At 40.5% G+C, this 25,859-nt stretch overlaps 1 protein-coding gene across 2 annotated transcripts in view; it reads left to right on the top strand.

The window, feature by feature from the left end:
* The window catches only part of LOC150076375 (protein kinase C, brain isozyme-like), an 847,829-nt gene that overhangs the window by 282,878 nt on the left and 539,092 nt on the right, over positions 1-25,859 (top strand). For both annotated transcript variants that reach the window (XM_090387781.1, XM_090387780.1), the window contains exon 4: positions 1,504-1,615. The gene's annotated coding sequence lies outside the window, so the exon portion shown is untranslated. The remainder of the gene's footprint in view (positions 1-1,503; positions 1,616-25,859) is intronic.

The raw sequence follows: 25,859 nt of genomic DNA on the forward strand, positions 1-25,859 counted from the left end.
TCCTCGATACTCTCTTCAGAGCACAAAAAGCCCTGAATGACAGAGCTCAACTGGACATTATTCTTTTTTTTTATATTAAATCTGCTTATGATACTGTGTCAATCCGTACCCTTTTATTCATCTTAAAAGATTATTTCAAGGCATCAAATCAAATAGTCAGCATTCTGGAGTCTTTACTACACCGAAGAGAGCTAATTATAGAAAATAGATTTCACCAAAAAACTATTTATGCAACGAGGGGGGTGCCTCAGGGTGGTGTGATGTCGACCACCCTCTTTGCAATTCTTCTTGAACCATTCCTTGTTGCACATCCAAATTTCTGCTCCTTCGCCGATGATTTAAATTTTTTTATTATTTCAAAAGACCCCAAACAGATTCAAGAAATTAATAATCAAACCTCCAATCAAATTCAACAATTAATAGATTATTTACAGCTAGCTGGACTCCAACTAAACAATGCGAAGTCAGCCCACATGACAATTACGAAAAGGAAGTTCAGAAATGACATCCGAGTTGTAGTTAATGGCGAGACGATTCCAAAAGTATCATCTCATACTGACCTAGGGTTAACGTGGGATGAAGATTTAAATTTCAAAGATCACTTCCTGAAGACAAAGAAGAAGACCTATGCTGCATTCTGGGCTATTCGCCAGGAGCTCTTAGGCTGCCACAACATCAATCTGATTTGTCAATACATTGATAGGCGTCTCACTCCTGTACGCATCTGAAATCTGGTCCTCAGCACTTGCCTGCCTCTCTGCGTAACAGATTCTTGACGACGGAATCTGGATTCTGCGGTGGCTGAACCGTTTGGGAGGGAACCTGTTCACCCTCTCCAAATTTATTCTTCTAGGCATGTGACCCCCTGGAAGCTCACTGTTCTTAAAAAAAAAAATCTATCCACATTCTCTAAGCTGCTAACCCGTCAGATTGATGCCCCATCGATAGAGGATATTATCTCATTTCCCAAAGCAAACAATAGAAACCACCAGAGCGGGCAACGTTCACTTAGGATGAAGCTCACTGTCCTGGACTCCCTGAAAGGAATGTTTCCGTGTAACATGATTTAACACGTCAACACCTTCTCCATAGATCCAAATAAGTTTGGAGAAAATAGAAGATACAGAAGCCAAATTATCGATGAAATCTTGACCAAATCACCAGAATTATTATAAAATGCGAGCTTTATTTGTATGAGAAAGGTAACTAATTTAATGCAAAAATATAACGCAAAGCAAATTGTAACAACAGAAAAAATATGTAGGATAACCTGTATTTGTAATTACAATATTAATTTAATATCAATTTTATTTTAAAAGTTACTGCTATTAAGTGAATATAATTTTCTAAACAATGTCATTATTTTAAATATCAAAAAATTGTATAAAATTGTACGCTGTATTTAAAATATATATATTTGTACACCCTTCTAGCCCACTGTCTGTTCATTATTATTATAATAAAATAATAATAATAATTACTTAATTTCTTTGTATTTCGCAGGATGCCAGGACAAAACATCAGTTTGCTGTCCACACTTACACTAGTCCTACATTTTGTGACCACTGCGGGTCGCTATTGTATGGAATCATTCATCAAGGTTATAGGTGTAAAGGTAAATATGACTTCTCTTCCTATGCTTTTATGTTCCTTATCCTCATGTTTTTAAATGAGGACTTATTTAAAGGCCATTTTGCTCACTATAAATCTGAGTCTTAAAAATCACAGAATAATTGATTTCGTCTTCCACCTGTGACATAGCTAATATTATTAACTTAAGCTTACATGTAGAGCGATAATAGAAACGAAATCAGCATAAATTATTTCTGCCCATAAATTAAGAAAGATCTAATAAATAGAAATTTCTTAGTAGGCCTAGGTCTAGCAGTATCATATTGATAGAATCTGTATTATGATTCCACACAGACTTCTCGATTCGTCTTTTTTTTTTTTTTTTTTTTTTTAATTTTATTTTAATTTGTTGTTGAATATGGCAGTAAAAAAACAGTTACTGACGAAAAGGAGGGCAACGAAACGACATTTTATAACTTTTGTAACATCGTCTTAACATTGAAAGATTAAAAAAAAAATTGCCAAAATTCTCTATAGCATGTGAACATGTTTAAACAGATCAGAGAATCTGTTGAAGTGAGAAAAAGTTGTTCTTCCAGATGTTCGGCGGTAGTAAATAACAAAAATTTTAGATGTAGGTTATCCAATGTGTTGCATGTAGCATGCACCCTTTATTTTTATTATTATTATTATTATCATCAGTTTATTTCTCTTAGGAGAACACCCGGTTACAGCCACTGGCTAGTGCGTGATCATACATATACAGCTATGTTACAAAATATACATCTATGTTACAATTATAAAATACATGAAATACATAATATCTGATTTATAAGTACACTTTATCTGGAATATAGAATATTTGAGTTATTAATTACTCGCAAAAGCTTTTACTACTGTAAACTGGTAAGAACATAATACCATGACAATTGAAGCATACCTTCTGCTTAAACACGCACAAGTGGGAGTTTCACCATATTTACATAAACACAAATATTTACAGCCAAACAACGTACAGCATATGAAACAACAGGAATGACCGCGATACAGCAAAATAAAAATTTGAAAGTTCAATTTTCAAGCAGTCGTCTTCTTCTGTGGGGATTAGAGTTGTGTAGGACAATCTTGACACCTATTTCTTGATGAGGTCGGGTTTCCTAAAGCCCAGTGGCTTGTGCCTGGCCAAACAAGGTGCTGAAACTGTATCCTTACATCTGTATTTGCAAGTAAGTTTCTGAGAACTTCCTTTCTGTAGGATTTGCAATTGCAGAGCTTTTCAGGATTGATGTTGAGGTTGTTAAATAGCTGGATGGTGTTTGCTGAAAAGAATCTTCCGAGGCTATCCAACTGCGTAAATGCCGCTTTCAGTTGTGGTTCCTTATCTGCAACTCGTCTTGGTTTTTCGCCGGGTATTATTATCCACTCTCGGGCTTTCGGTGCATCCAGTCGTCCCGTTAAAAGCTGAGCTAGGGGCATTATGTTTCTTGACGTGATTATTTGTCTCCAGGGTGTGACTTTAAATTGGAGTATAGTATAGCTCTTGAGATGGTAAAAGGCTTAGCTGAAATTCTGTTCAGCCATCTCAAGAGCCAGTATTCAAGTCCTAGAAAGGCTTTGATACTGCATTCGAGAGCTGAAGACCAGATTTGTGCCGCGTATAGGGGAATAGGAGTAACACATCTGTTGATGTATTGCTTCATCAGACCGGGGTCTTTAATACCGGTGAGCTCCTGCCTGGTTGGCCAAAGCGCCGCGTATGTTTTGTTACGGATGTATGCGAAGTGCGGGCGAAAGGTCAGGCCTTCGTCCCACTTGAGACCAAGATCAACGTGTGACTGTGCCTTTTGGACGAGGATGCCGTTCACAAATATTTCCATTTTGTTTGGCTTTATTTTATTTGTGAAAGTCATTTGTGCCGTCTTTTTTTCATTCAACTGCAGCCCGATACAATCTAGATACTCTTGAAGTTCTTTTATTTTAGTATTAGCCACTTGGTTGTGGTAGTCAGCTGATTTCTGATCTCCTGAGGTAATAAAAAATTTTATATCATCGGCGTATGTGATGAAGTGCTTCTTATTCTGGGCTAAGAAGGGTTCAAGGGCTCTGGCAAAAAGTGTGGCAGACAAGACTCCGCCTTGCGGGACACCTTTATCAACGTCATACGTTGCGCACATGTTTTCTTTTGTCACCGCAATTTGTCTGCGTCGAAGAGTGCTCTTTAATAAATGGAGGGCAATTCCTGTAATGTGAAAGTAGTCCCGCAGAATGACTATGAGAGCTGGGATGGATATGTTATCATACGCGGCTTCCACATCTAAAAAGACTACGTCCACCTGCTGCTTGCTGTTTAGTGCTTGCTGGATCCTTAGCAGTGTCCCCATGAGGTTGGTGATGGTCGATCTCTGTGGAAGTACTGAGTGCATGTATTCTGGCCTGTGCTTAAAGCAATGCTCGATAATGGTGTGCAGAATTGTTTTTTCAAAGATTTTTTGCAAAGAGCATCCGATAGCGATTGGTCTGAAGTCTTTTACAGATTTTGGGTTTTTTATTTTGGGGATAGGTTTTACAAAATAGCTTTTTCACTGCTTCGGGAAGTTCACTTCCATCAAAATTCTCTGGAATATGTGTATTAGTACATCGATGATGTAGCAGCTACAGATTTTCCCACATAAATAGTGGGAAATTATCTGGCCCAATCGTTGCTTTATTTGGGAGGCTGTTGATTGCACTTTTTAAGTTGTCTCTGCTAATACTGATTTCCTTTAGATGTTCATTGTTAGTGACAATCCGATTACTATTGATAGATTCCTTAAACCCCTTGATTACATCTTGTATCCAGTTACTGTTTGCTTCGCTGTCAATGTGGTTTTCCTTGAGGGGTGTTCCGAAAGTGGCTTCGGTCCATTCCTTAAAGGATGTCTCAGTCATTTTATGCGCGAGGCTTTTTTTGCTGACAATTATTTTGCCTTTTTTTAGTTTTGCTTTAGCCATATGTATGTGTGCTCGTTTCTTCCCCTTCATGAAACGTGCTCTTTCATGTTTGTACCGGGTGTGGTCCTCTGGATGCCCGGTTCTTTTCCATTTCCTTAACAATTTTTGCTTATTTTTGAAGATTACTTTCAACTGTGAGTTGAACCAGGGCTTTGCCCTGTCTGATAATTTTATTTCCTTAGATTCTCCTTCTTCAGCCATATGCATGAGTGATTGTGAGAGCGCTGATAAGGCATCATCAGTGCCCAAAAGGTATAGGTTTTGCCAATTAAATGCCTTCAGATGTTTCAGAATGACGTCACTTTTAATATATTTTGATGAGAAAATTATCTTTGTATTACTTTTTGGATGCGGTTCAGTTTGACGGATGTCCCGGATTCTTCTTAAAGTGTCTTCACACGTGAGTGGTTGGTGATCCGAAGTGAATTTCATGTATCCATTCCTCAACTTTATATCTGGGGTATTGTAGTATATGAGATCTAGGCACTGAGTTCCTCTTGTTGCTGGTGTTTTCAATTGGATCATGTTTAAAGCTTTCATTGTATCGTCCAACTTGCTTTTTGCTTCCCGATGTTTTGGTAGTGGCATATTTAGGTCTCCCGTTATGACTGTGTTCGTGCTCAGATTTGAGGTGAGCCATGTAAGAAGCTCGGCTCTGTTTTCTTTAGTGTGCTCCGGTGGTAGGTATATTACGCCTAATTGCAATCTCCTCGTTTCCATACCAAAAGTGGCAATGATAGCCTCGAAATTTTCCGATTGCGCCTCGAGTTCTTTGACTACTGAGAATCCTTTCTTGAAAAGAATCATTACACCGCCTTCTCTTTTACCCTCTCTTCCATTTGCGATGCAGTTGTAACCGGAGGAGTGTGCAAGGGCGTCCAGGTGTCTGTTATTACGGAGCCATGTTTTAACTAAGCATATGCGATCATTCTCCGAGTTGAGTAGTAAGGTTTGTAGTGCGTGAAGCTTATTCGATATGCTTTTCTTACGTTTTGCAAGAAGATAATAATCTGGTTCGATTCTTTTGCGAGAGAAAAATTGACTGTTGATTGCTATTGGGCTCTTCGTAGGTTCGCGGTGCTGTTCCTAATTGTGGGCCTCCCAGCCCTTTCTCTGTATGTCTTCACTAGCGTTCCTACTGGCCAGATGTTTCTGTCCAAGAGCCGTCCTTCACTATTTAGTGGGCAGGAGAGTATGAAAGAGGAATATGCAGGATGTCTTGTGCGTATTTGCTTGACCTCTACTTCAAGCCCTAATCCTCTGTCGCACATTTCTTTAATAAGATTTCGACCTGCCTGCGGGTTGAGTCTTGAGATAAATATTTTTCCTCTGGTTTGTACAGAGGATATGTTAAATCTATCGGCAAGCCTCTGACTGTGTCCCGCGACACGTTTCGTTGTGGTCTCGGTTCTATTGTGCTCATCATTGATTATGTATATATAAAGTGCTTTAGCATCATAATACACAGCCATTTCTGAATAAACAGAAAATTTTTAAGGCGGCATCGTTTTAGGTTATATCTCATATTGTGAATACCTTCACAACGAGTTGCCATGAAGAAGGGCCAAATAGCCCTGAAACGGTGCCGTCTGGGTGGTGGTACCTATCTGAGAATAAGTAACATTAGTCTTCTCCTTAGGTGAATATAGTGTGCATAGTGTGCATAGTGTTAGGGTCGGGCGCCACCTGTGGTTTCCCACATCTGCGCCATATGTACACTGTGAAGAAATACAGAACACTGTAAATGCCAGAAAAAGTGTAGTGTGTTGAATGTGTAGTTTTGTGTTGGGTTCTGTTGTATGTCCTGGCATTTGGCCGCAGGGCCCCTGGTGGAACCCCACGTTGCCCGCACACACCACTAGGAGGTAGCCAGGCTGCCCATTATTCTCTGGCAGGTCTCCGTCAGAGTCGCCTGAGCTTCCTGAACGGAGACCAATTAAAAAAAAAAAAAATAAAATAAAAAAAAAAAAAATAATAATAATAATAAATAAAATAAATAAATAAAAAAAATAATAAAAAAAATAAAAAAAATAAAAATAAATAAAAAAATAAAATAATAAAATAATAAATAAAAAAAAATAATAATAATAAAATAAAAAATTAATAAAAAAAAAATAAATAAATAAAAAAAAATAATAAAATAAAAAAAATAAAAAAAAAATAATAAAAAAAAAATAAATTAAATTAAAAAAAAATAAATAATAATAATAATAAAATAAAATAAAAAGTATATAAATAATAAAAATAAATAAAATATAAGGTAGAGTGCGGCAGTACAGGGTGTACGGAAGAAGATGGGGGATGAAAGTAAGAGTAAGGGGATGTAGGTAAGGGCATCCCATAAATTGACAGTGGAGCATATGCCCCACCAGGAGAAAAGGGGGAGGGGATAACTCCAGAAGGGTAGAAAAACCACTCAGCGAGAGTGCTGAGTGTGACTTATATTTTGCGGTGGAGTGGTCAAGACCACTGGAGCCTACCAAACCATATGGAAAGTTAGCAGGTAATCCTACTTTGGATGTTCCAGGGTTAGCAAGTCGATACTGGTAAAACAGTCAAGTACAGATTTTTTTTTATTTCGAGTTTGAGTAAGTCCTTTACAAGTTTCTATCCCTGGCTTGAGTTGGTTGTAGAGTCCTACGCCTAGAAAAGAGGTTCTGTGCGTACTCCGTTAATGATTTATAATATTGTTCTTCAGAAATTAGCAGGTGCTCCTGTCCTTGAGGTATGTGTTGTAGCCTGGTGTACAGTGTTCCTCGAAGATCGTTATAAATTGGGCAGTTATAAAGAAGATGGTCCCAATCTTCAATTTCTCCACATGTACAGTAGGGGTTATTGATGATTCCCAAGGTAGTCAACTTATGATTTATAGAGCCGTGTCCAGTTATAATATATGTACAGTAGAGGCCAGGAGAGAACCAAGGCGGCGACTTTGGATAAACTAGTTTGACATCCGGGATGAATTTCTTAGTTATTAGGCCCTTGTCCGTCTCCTCCCATCTTGTCTGCCAGATTTGTAGTAGCATGGCAGCTAGTTTTTTCTTTTCTTGCTTGCAGTCAGTGCGGGTGTCGATGGTATGTCCAAAGATGGTAGCTGGGATTCCCCGCGACAGGCAGTAGTGCAATCCTCGATTGAAGCGTTACTTATTCGAAGTAGTGCAATATCATGGCAACTCGTTGTGAAGGTATTCACAATATGAGATATAACCTAAAACGATGCCGCCTTAAAAATTTTCTGTTTATTCAGAAATGGCTGTGTATTATGATGCTAAAGCACTTTATATATACATAGTCCAAATTTGTTCGCAGCTTGAGGCTCTAGCCCTAAATGCGCCTTAGCTCATCATTGATTTAATTTGTTTTTTGAACCCTATAGTCCGCGAGATTGTTCTCAAACATGGATTGATTTGCGCGGGAGGGTATCGATGGGGCAGATTCACTCGTCTTGTTTTGCTGCGGTGCCTTCGGGCTAATGACCGCAATCTGCGGTCATTAGCCCGAAGGTTGTCTAGTAAACCCAGTATTTATTTCAGTCGTCAATGTGCTCTGGGGGTTGTCATGGGTTGATAGGGAGAGGGGACTAGCTTTGGCGGGGTGTGTTCTTGTTTCGGGCCTAGTCGTGTAGTTTTTCTCAGTGGAGATTTCAGATCCTGACACTCTTAGACGCAGTAGTGACTCGCCTCCCTCATTTTTAAAGTTATTATTCTTATCATTCCTTGCTTTTCCCTTCTTATCCCTCTGTAATTTGGATGTCTGTGTATGCTGATCTGTCCGTGCCTTATCCGCATCCTTGTATTGGGCCCTATTTTCTTGTTTTTTCATAGCTAGTACAGCAGTGTCAATTCTTCTATCTGTTAGTTGTAACTGCGCTAATAGCGTGTTTATCATGGCAACTTTTGACTTCTACTGATTTTAATGTTTTGCTCCCTTAGCTCATTGTTATCCTCTTGGATCTCACGTAGGGCCCTGTACATCGGAGAATGGAGCTCTGTTAAGTAATATTCATGATTGCTCGTGTAGGGTTCCGAGCCGCAGTGTTCGTTTTTCCTAGTTCCATTGTAATGAGGGCTTTCTGCAACACGCTGTACAACGAGGTTTAGAATTTTTTCCGTGTCTTGGGTTCCGCTGAGAAGTCTCCGATGTTCGCAGTCATCTGGACATGCGTCGCACCCGAGGATTTCCGTTATCGAGTCACCAATGACATTAATTGGTTCTTCGGGTGTCCCAGAGCAGATACCTTGAGAGGAGTCCGTAGGCTCGCGTTCGCTGCAGGCGTCATCGCCCGACTCGCCTTCGCTAGACTCTTCTTTAGATGGCTTATTTACCTATTCAGCCCCATCGTTCTCGTTCTTGGATTTACAAGTTAGGCAAAGAAATTTCTTCTTTCTAGATCGATTAAGTCGTTACTTTTAGCAAAATTCCGTACTAATTATGATAAAAATAAACGAGCGGTTAGACTAAATCTGGATACATTTGTTAGTCTTTTTTTTTAAATTTTTTTTTAAAATTAATAATTTTGAATTTGCTTCATTGTAAATGGAAACCTTTTCTTTGATTGTAAGCATTTTCTCACAAGATTTTATTCTGGAATATGCATGATCATGTAACTGTGTACAGTACTAGTTCAACTGTAAAACAAATAAACATTTTTATACTTACACGCATTGTACACTTTCTTATTGTATTTTAGTTCTAAATACATTAACATTGGAGTTTATGCTCTGTTATTATAAGTTATCTCATCTCATCTCATGTCACTTCTCAAAGAATATGTGCTTTCTCCTGAGTTACTGCATATCGTACCCCAATTCTACATAATTTCCATCGATCACTGCCTAAAATATTTAGACTTTGTGAAACGCGTTAGTGCCCCTGGCGCTGGGGGGCGGTCTCGACTATCTAACGACTTAAATTGACATAATTTAACATAATCCACTGCATTCAACTAACTCGTCGAATGATATACAGAAATTTTGCTGGCAGGGATAAGGGGGTGATTGCCCCCTTGTATAAGGCAATGGTCAGACCACACTTTAAGTACTGTATACAGGTCTGGAAGCCTCATTTTAGGAAGGATGTAGAGCTGCTGGAACGAGTACAGAGAAGGGCAACGTGATTGGTGAGTGGAACAAAGGGTTGGTGTTATCAAGAAAGGTGTTCTGCAAATTGCAGCTTCTGGAGACTAGGCACCTGCGAGCTGATCTAATTGAGATGTATAAGGCCTTGAATGGATTGAGCAAGCTCAATGCTAATGGAATTCTTCCTCTTGCTCAGATTACTCACTTGAGGAGGCATAAATTGAAATTGAGGAAAGACAATTGTAGGATAGATGTGCGGAAATTCGCCTTTATCCAGCGGGTGGTTGATAGTTGGAACAAACTTCCATCTGTTGTAGTGGAGTATTGACCCACGTATGTAATGTGATGCCATTGTTTTGATTATATCTCATATTGTGGCTGCCTTCACAACGAGATAACTGGTATTACACTACTTCGAATAAATAACGCTTCTCTAAGTAGAGAAGACCACTGTTATTTATTTTCAGTGTTCTTTCACACGATCCATTCACACGATCGTTTCGAAGCTCATCGGTGGGTGGGTAGGTGCCTTGGTAAATTAAATAAGTTCAAGGCAGAACTAGACAAACATTTAGAGTGAATGGATGGGTGAAATGGGAAGGGTGTTTTTTTTTTTTTTGGCTGATGCTTGCTTTCTTGCATCGTATGCCCTACTAATGCTAATGCCAACTCTTCTGAAATGCACCCTGAACTTTTTTAAAACACATCAACTTTAAACTCCAAAACTCAATATAAATTAAACTTCAAAATACAGGATTGTTAAAATTAAAGTATCCCTATATAGAGGGCTCTGCAGCGAGTTCTAAGGCTCGTACTGAAGAGAAATTTGGACAACAGGTACAATAAAGAATGCGCTCGCCATTAATTGGAAAAAAAATAGTTACAAAATTTGTCACTGTATGGCGCATAACTATCTTAGTTACGATTATGCAAATAACTTACGTTATTTGCATAATCGTAAGTTATCGCTACAGCTCTACTGTACTGTACTGTATAAAAGCAAAGCAGTTTCTTCAAAATCATACAGTAGATGTTTGCCTGCATTACAGCAGCAATGCCAACAACTTCACAGGAAATGGTGCTATTAGTGAAGCTGTATTATCAGAACAGCAACAATGCAGCTGCGGCTATCAGAGAATTCTGGCGTCAGGAGCGCATAAGGCGTGGACCTATGACTCTTTGTGCTGTCCGCAAAATGATTGCGAAATTTGAAGCGACAGGACATCTTGTTGTTCAACCAGGGAGAGGTCGAAAACAAGTGGACTCTGTTCGTGTTGAAGATGTCGCTAATGGCTGCCGGGGATTTATCAAGTCAATCTCCATGTGGCAGCTCAAGTGTGCCAGCTGTTTCTCGTGAAGTGGACATGTCATATTATACTGTAAGGCTAGTAATGCGTCAGGTGTTGCGTACTGTCCTTACAAGATGCACATGCTGAACTAGGCAGCACATGCATTACATACGCATTTCAGTTTCTGGCGCGAATGACAGTGGATATCACTTGGCCATGGAACATCCTTTGGAGTGATGAAGCCCACTTCTGCTTAAATGGACAAGTGAATACGCAGAACTGTCGCATTTGGGCAAAGAAAACCCTCGAGTTATCCAAGAGGTCCCGTTGCATTCTCCAAAACTGACAGTGGGGTGTGGATTTACGGCCACATTCATGATTGGGCCATATTTTTTTTTGAACAGGTAACACCGACTGGATCCCGCACCTGTTCCGTCACTGGACAGCGATATTATGAAATGTTGGTAAATTTCTCAATACCAGAGCTGCAACAATGTGGGTGCCTTCAGGATATCATATTCATGCAAGATGGTGCGCCACTCCACATCCACCGTTGTGTCCAAAGATTGATAAGGTAACACTTTACAGACGAATGGGTCGTCAGCCGTTGTTTCCAGACATCTTGGCCACCCCGATCACCGAACCTTACCCCATGCGACTTCTGGTTGTAGGGTTTTTTGAAAAACCAGGTGTATCGGGAAGGATGTCAAACTCTGGCAGATCTGAAGGACAGCATTAGACGTCATATGCTGGTTATTCCAGTTGATATGTTATGTCAGTGATTTCCAACGTTTTTTTTTTAATAACTGCACCCCTAAGTAATTTATTTTATTTTGCGGCACACCTAGTCAATTTTCTGCTTGTTAGAACCGATTCTCTCCCTATATCTATACAGGGTGTCTCAAAAATATTGGTACAAACGTTTAGGGGAGGTAGGTAACATCTAAAGGAATGTGTATCGCATAGGAACCCATAACCGGAAACGTCACGGGAAAGTAGTAGCAGAGGCACAAGAAGCAGAAATGACACAAGACAGTAATTAGTGGCAAACATTTATTTGGCATAATATTAACAATGGAATACGAGATGGATGCATTTCATGATTTTACAACAGATGCTCGAAGGTTCCACCATGAGACACGATGCATGCATGACACCGACGCAACATGGATTGGCGGACACGGTCGAACACACCTGGAGTTTCTTTGACAGTAGCAGCAGCGCAGACGAGTCTCGCCAGAGATCCATTTCCGTCTCCACAGGCGATTCATACACAATAGATTTGAGCCCCCCCTCCCCCCACAGAAAGAAATCAAGGCTCGATAAATCAGGTGAGCGTGCGGGCCAGGCAACGTGTCCACCACGGCCAATCCATCGACGCCCAAAACGCCTGTTCAAATGGTCACGAACACACCTTCCATAATGGGCAGGTGCCCCATCATGTTGAAATCAAATGTTGCATCTCACGTTTGCTGGGACATCGTAAAGTAACCCTGGTAGAACGTGTTCAAGAAAGATCTGATATTTAGCGGAGTTCATGCAGGATGGTAACAGGTATGGGCCGACTAAGCAGTCGCCGACCATACCTGCTCACACATTTATTGCGAAGCGATGTTGTGCCGCTTGGGGGCGCACACCTTGTGGGTTGTCGTGAGCCCACACATGAGCATTGTGCTGATTGAATAATCCTTCCCGAGTGAAATAAGCCTCATCCGTGAACAAAACATAGGCTGGAAAATTCAAGTCTTGAACACTTTCTTGGAGAAACCACTGCGCAAAAGCCACGAGTGCAGGATGTTCTTGGGGGAGCAGTAACTGAACCCTTTGGAGATGAAAAGGCTGTAAGGAATCGTCGTGCCAGACACGCTGTACACTGCAACGAGACACACCTAAGGCAGAGGCAACGGCACTTGTGCTGGTAGTAGGATTATTCTGGACGGCATTCAACGCACTTTATTGCATGGCAAGGGTTGGCGTCGAACGTGGCTGCCCGCACTACTCCTGTTACCTCTAAATGACCCATAATCGCACAAATTTTGATGCACACGCGCAAACAAACGGTGGTCCGGTACATGTCTGTCTGGGAAGCGTTCTCCATAAATTCGTTGAGCGGTTCGTCCATTGCCCTCTGCTAATTCATACACTAGGTGCATGTCTGCCAGCTCACAGTTCGTATATCGATGCATGCGCTTCATGCAGCGACTACTGCTTGAATGCGTAAACCAGAAAATTTCCCTCTCGCGAACTGATGAACAGCGCCGTGTACCGACTTACGGTGACATTTCCGGTTATGGGTTCTTATGTGATTCACATTCCTTTAGATGTTACCTATCTCCCCTAAACGTTTGTACCAATATTTTTGAGACAACCTGTATATCTCCATGTGGCGCCTGTAAGGTTTACTCATTCAAGCAGTAGTCGCTACACGAAGGGCATGTATCGATATACGAACTGTGAGCAGCTGGCAGACATGCAGCTAGTGTATGGATTAGCAGAGGGCCCACATGGTGTGCACCCCCATGCTGGACAACATCGCTTCGCAATAAATGTGCGGGCAGCTATGATCGGTGACTACTTAGTCGGCCCATACCTGTTACCATCCCGCATGAACTCCGCTAAATATCGGATCTTTCTTGAACAAGTTCTACCAGGGTTACTTGACGATGTTCCAGCAAATGTGATACGCAACATTTGGTTTCAACATGACGGGGAGCCTGCCCATTATAGAAGGTGGGTTCGTGACCATTTGAACAGGCGTTTTGGGCGTCGATGGATTAGCCGTGGTGGACCCGTTGCCTGGCCCCCACGCTCACCTGATTTATCGAGCCTTGATTTCTTTCTGTTGGGGGGCCCTCAAATCTATCGTGTATCAATTGCCTATGGAGACGGAAATGGATCTCGTGGCGAGACTCGTCTGCGCTGCTGCTACTGTCAAAGAAACTCCAGGTGTGTCGACCGTGTCCGCCAATCCATGTTGCGTCGGTGTCACGCATGCATCGCGTCTATGGTGGAACCTTCGAGCATCTGTTGTAACATCATGGAATGCATCCATCTTGTACTCCATTGTTAATATTATGTCAAATAAATGTTTGCCACTAATTACTGTCTTGTGTCATTTCTGCTTCTTGTGCTTCTGCTACTACTTTCCCGTGACGTTTCTGGTTATGGGTTCCTATGCGATTCACATTCCTTTAGATGTTACCTACCTCCCCTAAACGTTTGTACCAATATTTTTGAGACATCCTGCATATATATGTATATACAAAGGGTACTAGGAAAGTTTTGCAATATGACGCAACAATGAATCACAGGAAGCTGCTTGTTGCTGCATGTTGAGACATGTTCATACGTGCATAGTAGCCGCCGCGCCAAATCGATGGGCTCAGTTATTCATTAGTAGTGAGAGTGTAAAGTGCTTGCGATGGCATCGTGGTCACGAAATGAGATAAGGACAGTTTTGCGGTATAATTTCGTGCGTGGTTTAACCATAGACCAGTGCTTAGAAGAAATGACTCTTGCACTAGATGATGATTGGCCACATCGTACAACGATATTCAGGTGGTATAGAGAATTCCAAAGGGGAAATTTCTCTCTGGAGGATTCTGAGAGGCCGGGAAGGCCACTAACGTCAGTTACGGAGGAAAACGTTACTGCTGTGAGGAAAATGCTTGACGAAAACAGGCGAGTGACCTACCAACAGATAGAGGATACTTTGGGCCTAAATGCATCAGCAATTCGTTCGATTCTGCAAGATCATTTGCACGTGAAGAAACTTTGTTCTCTCTGGGTGCCGCATCAACTGACCGAAGAGCAGATGACACGACGTGTGACTTGGTGCCGGGAGATGTTAAAAAAGTTTGATAAGGGACAATCTCGGTATGTGAACAACATCGTGACAGGTGACGAGACTTGGCTGTACTATTACGATCTGCCGACCAAGGCTCAAAACAAAGTTTGGGTCTTTGATGATGACGACACAGCCGTAATTGTCAGAAAATCCCGATCTGTAAAGAAGAAAATGATAGCTGTATTTTTCAAATCGAGTGGAATTGTGGAACGTGTCGTTTTGGACACGCAGAAGACAGTCACAGCTAAGTGGTATACTGAACAATGCCTGCCTAAAGTCATTGGATCTATGAAGAACCTGCGGCCAAAGTCAAGAATGGACACCTGGTACCTCCATCACGAAAATGCTGCAGCTCACCGCGCCAAAGCCTGCACCGAATATTTGACCACGACAGGACTGAAACTTCTCGAGCACCCTCCCTACAGCCCAGACCTTGCTCCCTGCGACTTTGCACTGTTCCTGCATGTGAAAATGAAGCTAAAAGGGAGGCGGTTTTCCAGTGATGAGGACCTTCTATGGGCTTGGGACAACGAGTGTGCTTTACTCCCTAGTGAAACTTGGCAGAACTGGTTTAAAGATTGGTTTCGGAGGATGGAGAGGTGTATTGAATGTAGAGGAAATTACTTTATAAAAATTAAATAAACCAAGCTGTATTGCAAAACTTTCCTAGTAACCTTTGTATATATGATATTAAATGTTATATGATAGTTATGTTAGTTATTACAATAATATAATTATAAAAATTACATTTCATAATACAAATTATATATGTACAGTATATAATAATTTTATTCTTTATATAGAGGTACTAGGTAAACTTAGTAAACTTACTTAGTAAACTTAGAGGTACTAAGTAAACTAAGGGGCTTAGAAGGGAACAGGTATCCTGTGTGTTATCAGACACTCAGCCTAAAACACTGATGGATCCAATATCTCTCTATTACAGAAGGTTTAGGAGAAGTCCGGTTCGCCTGCCTCCTTAAAATTCACTCATGCACACCTTCTCGTCGGTAAGCCCTGTTATGTCACTTAGGTGGCAACAAACGTGTAGAGTGGTTCTCTTCAAGTCGCCTGGTCAGCGTGAAGAGGAAAAGACCAAACCCTCCAGCATGAGAGCACAACAATACAAATGGCCCTCAGTCCCCAGCAGCTTTCACTCTCCCTCTTACGGCAGCGAGAGGATCAGAGTGGAAGCAGAGGGTGCTAAGAATCTCTGGGTACGACCAGGCTGCCATGCACGGAAACTGAACTTGGCCTGTTATAACGTACGATCACTCATCGGTGAAGACAGGATATTAGAGCTGGAAAAGGAATTAGAAAATGTGAATTGGAATATCATCGGTTTGGCTGAAACAACAAGAAGAAATGAATCACTTATAAGTTTATCAAGTGGAAATCTGCTGTACACCAATGGAAACAGTGAAAGGAGTGAAGGTGGAGTTGGGTTTCTGGTCCATAAAGATTTAAAAAACAACATTTTGGAATTCAAAAGTACATCACCAAGGGTGTCAAGGCTAATACTTAAGATTTCTAAGAGGTACAAGCTAAAGATTATAATGATTTATGCACCAACATCGAGCCATGATGATGAAGAGGTTGAAGAAATGTACACTGAAATTGAGAGTCTTCTAGATGAGCAGAAAACCCACTACACTATTATTATGGGGGGGGACTTCAATGCTAAGGTTGGAAAAAAGCAAAACAGAGCAGAAATAGGAACTATAGGAAATTTTGGAATTGGTGAAAGAAATGAAAGAGGTGAAAGACTTGTGGAATTTGCAGAATCTCAAGGACTGTCAGTAATGAACACTTTTTTCAAGAAAAGGGTGAACAGAAAGTGGACATGGAAGAGTCCAAATGGATTAACAACTAATGAAATCGACTTCATTTTCACTAACAGAAGATATATTGTGAATGATGTTACCGTCCTGAATAAGGTAAATGTTGGAAGTGATCACAGAATGGTAAGATGTACACTTGATATAGATGTAGGAAAGGAAAGGAAAAAACTGACTCGAGTAAATAATACAAAGGTCTTTGAGATAACAGAGGAGGAGAAAAAGCAGTATGTACTGGAACTTAAAAACAAGTTTGAGCTTCTGCAGACTGCTCAGGACCAAGATATCGACGAGGAATATTACAACTTTCTGAAAGTGATAAAGCCCAAGAAACCTATAGGGAAACAGAAATCCAAAGAAGAAAAAATTAGTCAAGAAACACTTCTCATGATGAACCGAAGACGACAAATGAAGAGCAAGAAAAACACTGACAGGGAGAAAATTGAGTATATTGAGTTATGCAAAGCCATTAGAAAGAGACTCAGAGAGGGCATAAGAAGATTTAACACAAGAAAAGTAGAACAAGCATTAAGGGAAAACAAAGGATTTAAATCAGCAGCCATGAGCAGTAATACAGAAAGACAAATGATACTGAAACTGAAGAATAGTGATGGTGTACTTATAAACAGCAGAGAAAGCATAATTCAAATAGCAGAAGACTACTATAGAGAATTATACAAGGAGCTAGGGAATGATACCAGCAGCGGGGAAGATGGATTGCAAAGTAGCAGCACATACAACATACCCGATATTCTTCCTGATGAGGTAGAACATGCATTGAAGAAAATGAAGAATCGGAAAACCCCGGGGGAAGATGAAGTTACTGTAGAGTTGTTAAAATTGGGAGGAAGAGACATAACACAAAAACTGGCAAGGCTCTTCACAAAGTGCATTAGAAAAGGTGTGACGCCTAAGCAGTGGAATAATGCAATCATAGTTTTGCTGCATAAGAAAGGAGATAAATCAGAAATTGGAAATTATAGACCAATTAGCTTGTTATCCCACATCTACAAGGGTCATTACTAACAGATTAGAAAGAATACTTGATGAGAATCAACCGAAAGAGCAAGCTGGCTTTAGGACAGGATTCTCAACTATGGATCACCTTCATGTAATATCACAGCTAATGGATAAAGCAAATGAATATAAAACACCATTATGCCTGGCATTTGTGGATTATGAAAAGGCATTTGACTCCATACAGCATAAGGCAATGTTTCGGGCACTGGAAAGACAAGGCATAGATACCCCATATATTATGATTTTGAAGAAAATATATGAGAGTGCTACCTCCTTTATTAGACTAGACAAAGACAGTAGCAAATTTAAAATCGAGAAAGGAGTTCGACAAGGAGACACAATATCTCCGAAGCTGTTTACTGCTGCACTTGAGGAAGCTTTCAGAAGATTAGACTGGTCGCAGGGAGGAGTCAATGTGAACGGAGAATATCTAAACCATTTACGATTTGCAGATGACATTGTGGTTATAAGCCACGATCCCAAAGAATTAGAGGAAAATCTTAATCAGTTATGCACAGTTAGTAAGGATTTTGGACTAAAGAATGCATATGGCTAAAACAAAAGTAATGATGAACAAGAGTGCCACGGAAAGGGAAATAATGATTGAAGGAGCAGTAATTGAAAAGGTGGAGTCATATACTTATCTGGGACAAGTTATTAGCTGTAATAATGATAAATGGCTGGAAGTCAAGGGAAGAATAAATTTTGGATGGATAGCATTCAGGAAATATAGTCACATACTGAAGAGCAATATCCCAGTTTGTCTGAAACGTAAAATAATGAATCAATGTATACTCCCCACCATGACTTATGGAAGTGAAACTTGGGCACTCACCAAAAGAATTGAAGAGAAGCTGAGAACTACACAGCGAAGAATGGAACGAATTATATTGGGAATCAGACTGTTAGATAAGAAGAGAAACACATGGATTAGGCAGCAAACTCAAGTAAAGGACATTCTTATCAAAACTAAAGAACTAAAATGGTCTTGGGCAGGACACATAGCTCGAAGACATGATGACAGATGGACTAAGAAAATAACAGAATGGTATCCAAGAGGAGCTAGAAGAAAACTTGGAAGACAAAGTCGGAGATGGATAGATGAAATTCATGAGTTTTTGGGTAGTAAATGGATGGCCATTGCTCAAAACAGAAGGAACTGGAAAGTTGCTGGAGAGGCCTTCATCCTGCAGTGGATTGAAAATGGCTGATGATGATGATGACTAAGTAAACATGAATTATAGATCACCTCAAAATTAAAAAGATACTGGACACATTTTTATAATGAAACAAACATATAAATTTTTTAAAAAAAATTTAAGTGTAAGTAACTTAAACCCAAATTACGTGGTACCCCCGGAATGTTGTTGCGGCATCCTAAGGTGCCGCGGCTCCTCGGTTGAAAACTACCGTGTTACATTCTGCTGTAGAAAATGCTGTTCTTCGAATGGAAACTGTTGACCAAAATGGAGGACACCTTGAACAATTGTAGCGCTGTTCAAGTGATTTTTTATTGCCACAGAGCCGTATAGTAATACATATTTTAACAATTTTTCCTCCAATAAATGGTGAGCGCATTCTTTATTGCACCTGTTGTCCAAATTTCTCTTCAGTACGAGCCTTAGAACTTGCCCCAGAGCCCTCTGCATAGGGATACTTTAATTTTAACAACCTTGTTTATTAATATATAAAACTTTGTAAGGATAAATCTGAAAAATTGCCTTAATAAAAAATATTTGCATATTTACAAGCCTATAGAGGCTTGCCGGCGGGGGGGGGGGTGGAAACAGGCATTCTGTGTGTTATCAGACACTCAGTCTAAAACACCGATGAATCAATATCTTTCTATTTTAGAAGATTTAGGAGAAGGCCTGTTGGCCTGCCTCCATAAAATCCACTCATGCACACCTTCTCGATAATAAGCCCTGTTACGTCACTTTGGTGGCAACGAACGTGTAGAGTGGTTCCCTTCAAGACTCCTTGTCAGCGTGAAGAGGTAAAGACCAAACCCTCCAGCACATGACAACACGACTAAACAAGTGGCCCTCAGTCCCCAGCAGCTTTCACTCTCCCTCCTCTTACGGCAGCGAGAGGATCAGAGTGGAAGCAGAGGGTGCTAAGAATCTCTGGGTACGACCAGGCTGCCATGCACGGAGACCGAACTTGGCCTGTTACAACGTAAGATCGCTCATTGGTGAAGATTGGATATTAGAACTGGAAAAGGAATTGGAAAACGTGAATTGGAATATCATTGGCTTGGCTGAAACAAGAAGAAATGAATCCCTTATAAGTTTATCAAGTGGAAATCTGCTGTACCCCAATGGAAACGGTGAAAAGAGCGAAGGTGGAGTTGGCTTTCTGGTCCATAAAGAACAACATTTTGGAATGATGATGATGAAGAGGTTGAAGAAATGTACACTGAAATTGAGAGACTTCTGGATGAACAGAAAACTCACTACATCTTATTATGGGGGACTTCAATGCTAAGGTTGGAAGGAGACAAAACAGCGCAGAAAGGGAAACTATCGGAAATTTTGGAATTGGTGAAAGAGGTGAAAGACTTGTGGAATTTGCAGAATCTCGAGGAATGTTAGTAATGAGCAGTTTTTTTAAGAAAAAGGTGAACAGAAAGTGGACATGGAAGAGCCCAAATGGATTAACAACTAATGAAATCGACTTCATCCTCACTAACAGAAGATATATTGTCAACGATGTTACCGTCCTGAACAAGGTTAAACGTTAGAAATTATCATAGAATGGTAAGATGCACACTTGATATAGATGTAAGGAAATAAAGGAAAAAACTGACTCGAATAAATAGTACAAAGGTTTTTGAGATAACAGAAGATGAGAAAAAGCAGTATGTACTGGAACTTAAGAACACGTTTGAGCCTCTGTAGGAGAATTTACTGAAAGTGATAAAAGCTCGAGAAACCTACTTGTCGTGATGAACCGAAGACGACAAATGAAGAGCAAGATACACACTGACAAGGACAAAATTGAGTATACTGAGTTATGCTAACTAAATATATTATACTAAATACGTATAGTTATAGTATATTAAATTAAGTATCTCTGAGTCTCCATTAGAAAGAGACTCAGAGAGGACATAAGAAGATTTAACACAAGAAAAATAGATCAAGCATTAAGGGAAAACAAAGGACTTAAATCAGCAGTCATGAGCAGTAATACAAAAAGACAAATGAGGCTGTAACTGAAGTATAGCGATATTATGCTTATAAATAACTGAGAAGGCATAATTCAAATAGCAAGAAGACTGCTATAAAGAATTATACAAAGGGTACTAGGAAAGTTTTGCAATATGACGCAACAATGAATCACAGGAAGCTGCTTGTTGCTGCATATGTTGAGACATGTTCATACGTGCATAGTAGCCGCCGCGCCAAGTCGATGGGCTCAGTTATTCATTAGTAGTGAGAGTGTAAAGTGCTTGCGATGGCAGATGCCGCGATGCCGCAAAACTGTCCTTATCTATTTTATTTGGACTTAATGAGATAAGGACAGTTTTGCGGTATAATTTCATGCGTGGTTTAACCATAGACCAGTGCTTAGAAGAAATGACTCTTGCACTAGATGATGATTGTCCACATCGTACAACGATATTCAGGTGGTATAGAGAATTCCAAAGGGGAAATTTCACTCTGGAGGATTCTGAGAGGCCGGGAAGGCCACGAACGTCAGTTACGGAGGAAAACGTTAGTGCTGTGAGGAAAATGCTTGACGAAAACAGGCGTGTGACCTACCAACAGATAGAGGATACTTTGGGCCTAAATGCATCAGCAATTCGTTCGATTCTGCAAGATCATTTGCACGTGAAGAAACTTTGTTCTCTCTGGGTGCCGCATCAACTGACTGAAGAGCAGATGACACGACGTGTGACTTGGTGCCGGGAGATGTTAAAAAAGTTTGATAAGGGACAATCTCGGTATGTGAACAACATCGTGACAGGTGACGAGACTTGGCTGTACTATTACGATCTGCCGTCCAAGGCTCAAAACAAAGTTTGGGTCTTTGATGATGACGACACACCCGTAATTGTCAGAAAATCCCGATCTGTAAAGAAGAAAATGATAGCTGTATTTTTCAAATCGAGTGGAATTGTGGAACGTTTCGTTTTGGGCACGCAGAAGACAGTCACAGCTAAGTGGTATACTGAACAATGCCTGCCTAAAGTCATTGGATCTATGAAGAACCTGCGGCCAAAGTCAAGAATGGACACCTGGTCCCTCCATCACGAAAATGCTGCAGCTCACCGCGCCAAAGCCTGCACCGAATATTTGACCACGACAGGACTGAAACTTCTCGAGCACCCTCCCTACAGCCCAGACCTTGCTCCCTGCGGCTTTGCACTGTTCCCGCATGTGAAAATGAAGCTAAAAGGGAGGCGGTTTTCCAGTGATGAGGACCTTCTACGGGCTTGGGACAACGAGTGTGCTTTACTCCCTAGTGAAACTTGGCAGAACTGGTTTAAAGATTGGTTTCGGAGGATGGAGAGGTGTATTGAATGTAGAGGAAATTACTTTGAAAAAATTAAATAAACAAAGCTGTATTGCAAAACTTTCCTAGTACCCTTTGTATAAGCAGCGAGGAAATGATGCAAGCAGTGGGGAAGATGGATCACAAATTAGCAATGCTTAAAATTGTGAATATTTAAAGATCAACAGATCTTTAAATATTCTAAATTATATCTAGTATTCTAATTTTTTTTTTTTTTTTTTTTTTGTGGAATTAGTAAATTCGAATCTGTCAACTGGAAATGCCATGTTGCATATTTTATGATTCTGAAGATCTTCAGCTTGATATTAGTAAAAGCATCAGCCAAAAATAAAATTCTCTTATCACCTGTCCATCCCCTCCATTATATTTATTATAGTAAATACTGTAAACATGTGTTCCATATCAACTGTAGCATTTTCATCCAATGAGGTATTTTATAGCTTACCGGAAATTGCTCACCAGTCTAAAACGCAGTAAAAACGAACGGCTGTAGTGATAAAAAAAAAAAAAAAAAAAAAAAGAAGTAAAATCCAGACATCTCTATAAAGAGACAAGTTTGCCTTTCCTCACATGACGATCGGCAAGGAAAGATAAATACTAACACAGTGAAAACTACTTTCACTCGGATAACACACGTGGTCGATATTTCTAATATTCACTAAAGGAGGCAAAGTTACATATCAATGTAACTTTGCCTCCTTCAGTGAATAGCCGACAATATACACGATGCCTTGCAACACCAAACTGACAACAAACATAGTGTGACTAAGATATAGAAGAGACAAAAATTGACGCTCGAGGTAGAGAGACTCAAGTAAAACATATCTACGTAAAGTCATTTCAAAGAAATTCTCCAATCATTTAAACTTCAGCCCAACTTTGTTGACTTGAAGGCATAAAAGTACTTCCCAGCAATTTTCTGGAAGGACCAAGAAATATTTGGAGTTAGAATGGTATGGAAACTATATCTCCAGCTGCGTCTGTTTTTTTCAAAAACTAGAAAGGAAACCTTGACCCATGAAAATACAAAATAAAGGAAAAACAATTTGTTTATGCGCTAAGCTCGTTTTTATGCTTGGAAGAGTAACTTATTTATTCTGGAGTTATTTAATAGAGTAGCCGGAAACTAACATGTTCGGTTTCCCTTCAATAAATATCTTCAATCCATATCAACAACATACACGTTGTTTCCCTTCAATCCATATCAACAAGTGTATGTTCAGTTTCCCTTCAATCCATAACAACAACGAGTATGTTCAGTTTCCCCACCACCTTGTTGACAATGACAGCGTGGGAGGAGGGGTTGCCTCACAAGCGTCTATTAAGATAATAATTGGGTGTGCGCAACTACCAATTAAGAACAACCAATTGGTAAAGAACACAGAATACAACCAGGAGGAATTCCTGCATATCTAACCGAAAAGAAGTTTATAATTCTGCCTAGATTTAAACCACGGACGTTTCAAAATAGCATGCCATGGAGAAGGGCGTAGCAATAAGTGAGTGTTCTTAAATTATTTGGAAAATTAGTTGTCATTAATCAGCTTTAACCTTTTTCAATGTTATACCTGTGATACAATCTAGAATGCATGTACAGAACAGGCAGGCTCAAACTCAGTTAACTGGGAGAGGGAGGGGTTTCGTATTAAATATACTATTAGTTTCGGAATCCTCTATTGAAATTCAAAGCAACTGTCGTTTATCGAAAACCATTCTCTATAAACCACTACATAATGAGCAGCATGAAAAGCGTATAAAAAAGGATATACTTCAATCGTGCCTAAGTGTTGACAACCCTAGCACCAGTGTATATATATATAAATGCCAAGTCCTCCCTCTGAAGTAAGAGACTAGCTAGCGGATAACCAAGATGTGCATTCATATCTGGAGACGCTGGCAGAGAATTAGTTCCCCCCCCCCAATTTCGAATTTTCACCTGGATTTTAAATAATAATAATAATATTAAATACATTAAAGTAGAAATATAGCGATTGATATACACCGATGAGCCAAAACATTATGACCAGCGAGTCGTTATGCAAATCGAAGCAACTGCAGGGGGTTGGCGCCTCCGTAGCCAGGTGGGAAGGAGCAGCAGTGTGTAGCACACGCTTCTTGATTAGACCGGGGCTCGAGCCCGTCACCACCAAATACGGAGGATGCGGAAAGGTCAGGGAATGACCACCGCATATCCCGGAGCAATATGGCCTTAGTTGCTAATGCTCCTAAAAACCAAATAACAAACAAACAAACAAGCAACTGCAGGTAAACTACGGCGCGTGCGCTGGCCGGATCACGATATAAAAAAGACCGATACTGAGCTCTGTTAATCGGTGTTACTCTTGTTCTTCAGATGGGAAAGGCAGTGGACTTAAGCGAGTTTGAGCCAAATTGTAATGGCCAGACGACTGGGTCATAGCATATCCGAAACGGCGCGGGTGGTAGGATGCTCATGGTGAGGCCGTGGTTAGTACCTACCAAAAGTGGTCCGAGGAGGGAAAACCCACGAACCGCCAGTGAGGTGTTGGATAACTACGGCTCATAGATACTCGAGGTGAGCGAAGGCTCTCCCGAATGGTACGTGGGAACAGAAGGGTGACTGTGGCATAACTCACTGGTAATTGGAGTGCTGGTGAAGGTAGTAATGTATCACAACACTCAGTACATCGAACCCTGCTGAAAATGGGGCTGCGTAGCCGCAGGCTGCTCCAAGTGCCCATGCTAACCAAGGTTCTGGCGACAGCGCCCACAATGGGCACGCGAGCATCGAAACTCGACCTTGAGTGATTGGAAGGTCTGGTCCGATGAATCATGTTTCGACGAATCATGTTCATATTCGTCATTTTGTGGTGAGCATGTAATACCTGCTCACCACAAAATGACATCAGGTGAGCATGTATTACATGCTTACCTGATGACCTAAATCTGATCCTTGCATACAATAACTGGCCACTGGATGCATTAGTTAAAATATTTCTGGAAAAGCATGCAGCATTCGTTCAGAGATCAGGAAGTATGCATCAACCATTATAGCAACTAAAGAAAGAAAATCCCCCTTCCGGAGAAATCCAACACATTTGCCTTTTTATTCAGAATGTTAGAAGTATCGCTAACAAACAGCATATATTACAGACCTTCCTTCACCTTGAAGAGTACGACTTCATCTGTATTATGGAGACTTAGCTAAACCATAACAGACAACTGGATCTGCTGGTCCATTCTTCTAGTTACAGATTTATTGGGAACAGTAGAAAGGAAAAGAGGGGTGCAGGTGTTGCTATCCTATATCATGAAAGTCTTCATCCTACAAGAATAAAATCAAGTAAAACTGAAAACTTTGAAGCTGTCTACGTCTCGTTCAGGAAGAAGGCTAAAAAAAATCCAAGTTTGCCTTATCTATCTTCCATCGGAGCACACTGCAGACACCCGGACCGAGCTTCTTGTGTGGATAACAGAGAATCTTGCCGCTGACCTTCCTGTGATCGTAACAGGAGACTTTAATATGCCTAACCCAAGACACGATCATGCTAAAGAACACCTTTTTTCTTGGTGCAACCTTAGAAACCTTAGGACTGACCCTACTGGGTACGCTTTCAACTAGGGGAGAGCAGTATTTGGACCTATTGTATCATAATCTGAATAACATAAAAAATGTCACCCCCTCAAACTAAATTCCAGTCAGATCACTACAATATGCTTTGAAATT

Source organism: Mastigoproctus giganteus, chromosome 13 (assembly GCF_048544385.1).
Source record: "Mastigoproctus giganteus isolate SK-2022 chromosome 13, ASM4854438v1, whole genome shotgun sequence".
In the NCBI taxonomy this organism is placed as follows: Eukaryota; Metazoa; Arthropoda; class Arachnida; order Uropygi; family Thelyphonidae; genus Mastigoproctus; species Mastigoproctus giganteus.